General features: G+C 44.3%; 1 protein-coding gene across 2 annotated transcripts in view; it reads right to left on the bottom strand.

The window, feature by feature from the left end:
* Positions 1-6019, bottom strand: part of ZNF385C (zinc finger protein 385C) — a 139182-nt gene extending 133163 nt beyond the window's left edge. For both annotated transcript variants that reach the window (XM_033169713.1, XM_033169711.1), the window contains exon 1: positions 5876-6019. The gene's annotated coding sequence lies outside the window, so the exon portion shown is untranslated. The remainder of the gene's footprint in view (positions 1-5875) is intronic.
* Between the last annotated feature and the right edge of the window lie 354 nt (positions 6020-6373).

The raw sequence follows: 6373 nt of genomic DNA on the forward strand, positions 1-6373 counted from the left end.
TAATTGCAGACTTTGCTGAGAGCCTAGCAACACTAAGTAATGGCTCCGTTTATAGAAGGGTGCAAACTTTATAATGATCTTGTTTTCAACTGTAACACCTATCATAGCTGTCTCAGGCAAACAGTACAGGCCGTTCACCATCAGCTTCTGAAAGGACAACTGTTCAGCTCTTGGGGAGAGAGAACACCTGCAGATACCTATTGCAATAGATTAAAGTAAGCAAATATATGTGCCTCAATGATTCCCCCCCCCCCAGTAGTTTTCACTTTTTGATAGGAAGAACAAGATGGGACCCTCGACTGCTCTTGTCTCACAGCTGGTTTCTATCAAAGGAGGCGTTCGGGAACAAACAAAAAAACCTTCTTGTTTACCATAATCACTTATTGAGTGTGTCCAGGGCATCAAAATAACATGCCAAATTGTCTGGAACAGCACCTACATCTCTGAATTCAGGTTTGGTTGCTTCCATCCCTGGTAGATATTTGCATATGTGCAAATATGTGACGCTCTCAGCATACCCTCCACCTCCTTGGTCTGCCCATCATTTCCCCATAATCACAGGATTATCTTTTTTTCTCTCCACTGTATGTCTTGTCCCACACCTCTCTCCCATTTGAATAGCAAGTGCTGTCAATTCCCCCCCCCTCTTTGTCTCTCACTCACACAACTCTGTTAAGTGCCTTGACCAGGTATCTTTAAAGAACAGATGAGAGAAATGCCCCTGAGGAATTTCACTAGTGTTATCTAAACTCTTACAGCATCTCTTGAAATTCACTGCTGGTCTAGTTGCTAATGGCATATTCTCTCTCTCTCTCTCTCTCTCTCTCTCTCTGTGTGTGTGTGTGTGTGTGTGTGGAGTGGGGGAGAGAGATACACTACCTCAATTTTCACACACAGCTGGAAAAATGTATGCAGGAATTCTGTACTTCAGTGCTGCATATTTTCTTTTCAACCTGCAAATTTCACTTCAGATCCATGGGTAAGGTTTCTAAGCACACACACTGCACACCACTCCTCAAATAGTCCATTCCATGCAATTTTAAAGGGAATATAAAACCACCGCAAGCACTAATCTACATCGCATAAGTAGCCAAATTAATTGAATAATGTATCTGAAGACACAAGGGGACGGCTGATCTCTTCTGTTTGCAGATTATTTCTCTTGGTTCCCCACTTCCGATCACTGAGCTTAATTTGCCAAAGGCGTAATTACTTTATGGGCACAAAAACTATAAACGTTATGGACCAGCTGCCAAGGCTCTCAAACCGCGCTCTCTCATGAGATTCTAACAGGAAGCCCAGCCCAAAGGATCTCTTCAGTGCTGCACTCAGAGCACGACTATGGGGCTGAAGTCCAGGGCCCCCACCCAGCAGAAGGAGCAGGAGGTTTGGAGCCCCCTGCCCAAAATGCATCAGAGTTAGCTAACCCCATTTTAAAGTAAGCAAAGCAATCAATACACTTTACTACCCTATGTCCGCATTCTATGTGGCTGAAGGGGGAGCCCGTTAGGGCTACGAGAGACCCTTGCCTGAAATCCTGGAGAGCCACTGGCAGCCAAAACAGGCTGGCCCAACTCATGATACGGCAACTTCCTATGTTCCTAAGTGCCATCCGTGGTTTCAAATAATAACAAAATCATGGAGCAAAATCAATCTGGTATAAGCGGCAATAACGCTCCCACCCACCCGTCCCTTTTGTCAAAACTACTTGCCATACAGCTGGAAACTTTACACACGGAAACTTTACACACAAGAAACACAACAAAATCGTAAGTACACCTACTAGCTATAGAACTTCAGTTGCTTTTTATAATGATGCTTGGTTTTCCATTAAGGAACTGCAATTGGTCTGTATTTTTTAAAAGCCGGTCGTGATTGTGTTTGCACTTTTTTTAACGGAACTTCTGGAGCTGAAAAAATTACTGGTGGTGATCAAACCTTTTATTCTTTAAAGGTTGGTTTTTACAGATAAAATTTTTTTGTTGCCATACAAGACGTAAAAGAAAAACAACAACCACAGACTGATGTCAGATAAATGGATTCAAAGGACAAGAAAGAAGCTATCTGTTGGAACATTCAGGTTTTTAAAACAGATATTCTGCCCCCCCTAATGATTAATGCTGTTTTAGCAACAAATCAAATATTAAATACCAATGCATCAAAATCTGGATCTGGCATGCTCATACAAATATTATTGACTTAACAATAAACAAAAATTAAGAAGTTGGGGTGCGCTGTTGCTTTTTATTTCAATATTGAATTTTTTTTGGGGGGGTCTGAAATTGCTTTTAAAACACATACACACACATTCAAAATAACACACACACAGACACACACCCAAATGCCCCACTGAATTTGTATGAAAGCTTCTTACAGTTCTAGCACACAAATCCCATGTTTCTCAGTAACACAAACTGCACAGCTTTTGCCAGTACTGAGGTTTGCAAGGCGGCCAATTTGAGTACATTCCACCCCCCAACTAAGGTACCTGCAGTTATAACTACACTTGGGGCCAGGTTATGAATTTGCAGAAATACAAAATACAAAAAATGAGATGTGCTGACAACTGAAACACTAAAGATATCATATGTACACTACACATCCAAACTTCAGACAACTGTATTTTGTATTGGGAAGGTGAGACACACAGGCCTTATTCAAATCCCGAAAAATCCATATCACATTTTTTGAGGAACTGTTCCATTTCTTGTTCAGCAGCTTGTTGTAATTTAAAAAACAAACACTGGATCTAAGAAAGTGTTTGGATGTTTAATATCCCTTCCTTTTTCTTGTCTGATTTGTTGTGACAAAAGAGCCCCTTAGAATTTATTATTATTATTATTATTATTATTATCATTATCATTATCATTATTACATTTAGACCCCTCCCATCTGGCTGGGTTGCCGGAAGAAGATCCTGCCCTGTTTACATCCCTGGGTGTAAATTGTCCAAAACTCACATATGGGAGCACCCCAAAATGTCTGCCATGCAGCAGCTGGATTTTGGTGCTTTAATGTCCAGTAAAGCGAGAAGGTAAACGGTGTTTCCGTGCGCTGCTCTGGTTCACCAGAAGCAGCTTAGTCATGCTGGCCACATGACCCGGAAGCTGTACGCCGGCTCCCTCGGCCAGTAAAGCGAGATGAGCGCCACAACCCCAGAGTCATCTGCGACTGGACGTAACAGTCAGGGGTCCCTTTACCTTTTAAAGTGACAAGTTTGCAAAAACCTGTGATTGCAAGGTACTCTTGAAGCAAACGGGAATATATCCTCCTACGATTCCCAACCAAGGACAAGCTCTTTTGGAAGGTTAATAAAAGTGTCAAAGCTTCACTGCGAACAATCTCTATCTGTACCAGAACCGTTACTGTACAATTAACAGTCACCCTACTGGTGCCCTTGAGAGAGGGAGGTATCATTGTCCCATCTTCTTTTTTAATAAGATTATGGGTAGTGGAGAATTCCCAGCCATAGGATGTGACCCAAATAAAGAGAACACATTGAGAATGGAAGCAAAGTTTTTGTTAGCCTGATAGATTGAAATACACACAAACTTTCATTGTCCAATTTCACCAGACTAAAGTGTGGAAACGACTGAAGTGAGAAAGAATTCTTCATCAACCTAGTGAAGAATTCTGTCTGCTGCCTAATGAAATTCTTTACTATACATATTCAAAGTTAGCACAAGCCTACTGTGTCTGTGTGTGTGTGGGTGGGTGTGCGTGTAAAATTATGCTGGGTTTGGCCACTTAAAGAGCTCTGTAATGATCACACTGAAACACTATTAAAACTTCTTCAACCATTGTAAACAATTTTCAGCCTTTTCAGTTAAACGATTCACAAGGTGGTCTGCTTGGCTAAGATAGGTAAGGAAATATATATCATTGATCCAGCTTCTGCTGACATACAGGGTATTTTAGATACACAAAAAAATGTTGACTTAAGGGTGGATACCAACTTCCATTTTTTTCTGCATTGAGTTCATTCCCATCACTTAATTTGAGAAGCGATATACACATGACATTAGCTACACAATCTATCCTTCTGTTTCTAATAAAATGCTGCATTTTGTGCATTCCGTCCCCCCAACAAGCTTCCATCCAAATTGAGACGAACAACTTGCATTTTAAGCTGGTAATACAAACACAACCCAAAAGTTCTGTGCAGCTGCTGAGACTTGAGTAACTCAAAAAGGTTGTGTTGTGTGTATATCTACAGCAAAAGAAGGTAGGGCAATTTGCTTATCTTTCCCACACTAGCTCATTACTGAACTGCTTGTGTAGCTCCAAAGACCGCGCAGTCATATATCAGCAGCACTTGGTGCACTATGAGGTATTATCTGCCTTTTCCGTTGCCTGACTGAGAGATCTGTTATGTCAAAAGCTTGCATACTCTTGCACCAAGCGTCGACTAGAAACAGAGGAAGCATTTTGTTTGCAAAAGCATGCAAGCTTGCAGCTTACACAGCTCACCTTGTCCGGGGGTGTTGGTTCTGATGCAGTGACGCAGTCTTCATACCCTGGGCCACTAACTAGGTTTCCAATAATCAGAAGCTTACAATGAAGAATGAGAAACCTAACATTCACTTAAAACGGAATTGTAAGATAAGCAACAAATGAGGACTATCTCCTCTGTGCTTTTGAACATATCCTTCCATTTGGCTAAAGTCATGCGTTATGCAGTTCATAGTCCCATGGTTTGTATCTGAAATCCCTTGAAACCACAGTTAAGTTTTTGTTTTTTTTAAGTGTCCCAATACAGAGTTTTCCTACAAAATGACCATTCTTGGGTCACTGACTACCCTTCTTCTGCAAAGGACATTCCACCTCCTGAAACATGATTTTTGGTTCCTATTAAATAAAGCATATTTACACAACTGCTGGCCTGCAGCACACTAACACCTTGTTCATGAAACATAAAAAATATTACAGTACAGGAAAATCAACACCAGTTGGGGGAGGGGGGCAACCCCACCACATTCAGACTACTGAGGGGGCTAGAGGAGGCTTTCCCAAAAGTTCCCTTTGCTTCTCTCTTACAGAAACCGGATGACTTGGAGAGGAAAAACCAGGTGAGAGCAGGTATAGATGGAACAGAGGGACAGGAGAAACAGGCAAGAAAGTGAATTGCAAGGGGGGGGGGGTTGGAATCTAGGAGAAAAATAGAGGCAGAAAACATGAAGGGGGGGTGGAATTAGGAAGGGAAGGTGGAAAGTGGAATACAGACAAAGCCAAACAGACTCCTTCAAATCTTAAAGTATCTGTTTGCAAAGAATCTGTAATCCAGTATCTGCTGAGAGATGATATTCCCAAAACTATTAAAATGGTTTCAGGATATTTAAAGTTAAATTTGAAACTACTTAATGGTGGCTACCGAGTCTTTCCGTCTGGATTACCCATGTTTTATGGATTCCCCCCTCCCTTTCTTTTATGAATTTTATTGTCGAAATTATGCCAATAAAGGCTGAATGAATGAATGACAGACAGAGAAAATGAATGGAAGGGACTGACAGGTAGGAGCAGCGACTGGCAGGAGATGCAAGGATCTGACGGAGGGCAGGTGGGTGGGTTAAGATGGGCTAGTCCTCCTTCCCTCTTTCGAAAGCGTTTCCCCGGTGCGTGGGGCACGCAGAAGTCTCCTGCGTGCTCCTAAAGCCCACTTTTTTTCCCCCCACGCACACCTGCCCATGAGTTAACGGAGCAGCAAAGACCGGTTCCGCCTCCTTCGCTTTTTGCACAGCCATAGGCGATTCTCCGGAGAGGGGGAGAATCCCTGCAAGCGCCTAGATGCACACACCTCTTTATACCGCCGCCCCCCTTCTCTCTCAGCCTCTCCCCCTACCCCGCGCACCCAGCCACCCACCCACATGCAGTTTACCTGGCCAGCTGCTGCTCAGCCGGGCATGGCTTGCAACATCTTCTCCTCCTCGCGGGCAGCTAGCAGGTAGCAGCAAGCAGCAGCGCAGCGCCCGCTCTAGGGCAGAGTGCGCGTGCCAACGCCGCGCGCCAGCCTCCCCGGACCCTTGGGGACGCGCACGCGCGCCATCCCGGGCTCGTGGGGGGCGTAGCTGCCGGCCGCTCCCCCGCCTCGCGCTGCGGTGGGGGGAGAGCTGTGACCCGGGCGAGAGGGCCAAGCGCGACAGCTGCACGAATTAGCGGACAAGTTTGCATTGCTGGCTCCATGGGGGGGGGGCATCACCCGCCTGCCTTCAAGGAGCCGGGAGTGTTTGCTTGCTTGCTTGCTTAGCCTAATCACACCCCCCCCCCCAAAAAAAGCAGGGGAACCAGACCAGGGCTGGAGCCAGAACTGGCCCAAGACTTTTCACCGCCGGAAGCAAAGAACAAAACATTGGAACCAACTCCTAGGGGCCAAAGT

Source organism: Lacerta agilis, chromosome 14, assembly GCF_009819535.1.
Source record: "Lacerta agilis isolate rLacAgi1 chromosome 14, rLacAgi1.pri, whole genome shotgun sequence".
NCBI classification, from domain to species: Eukaryota; Metazoa; Chordata; class Lepidosauria; order Squamata; family Lacertidae; genus Lacerta; species Lacerta agilis.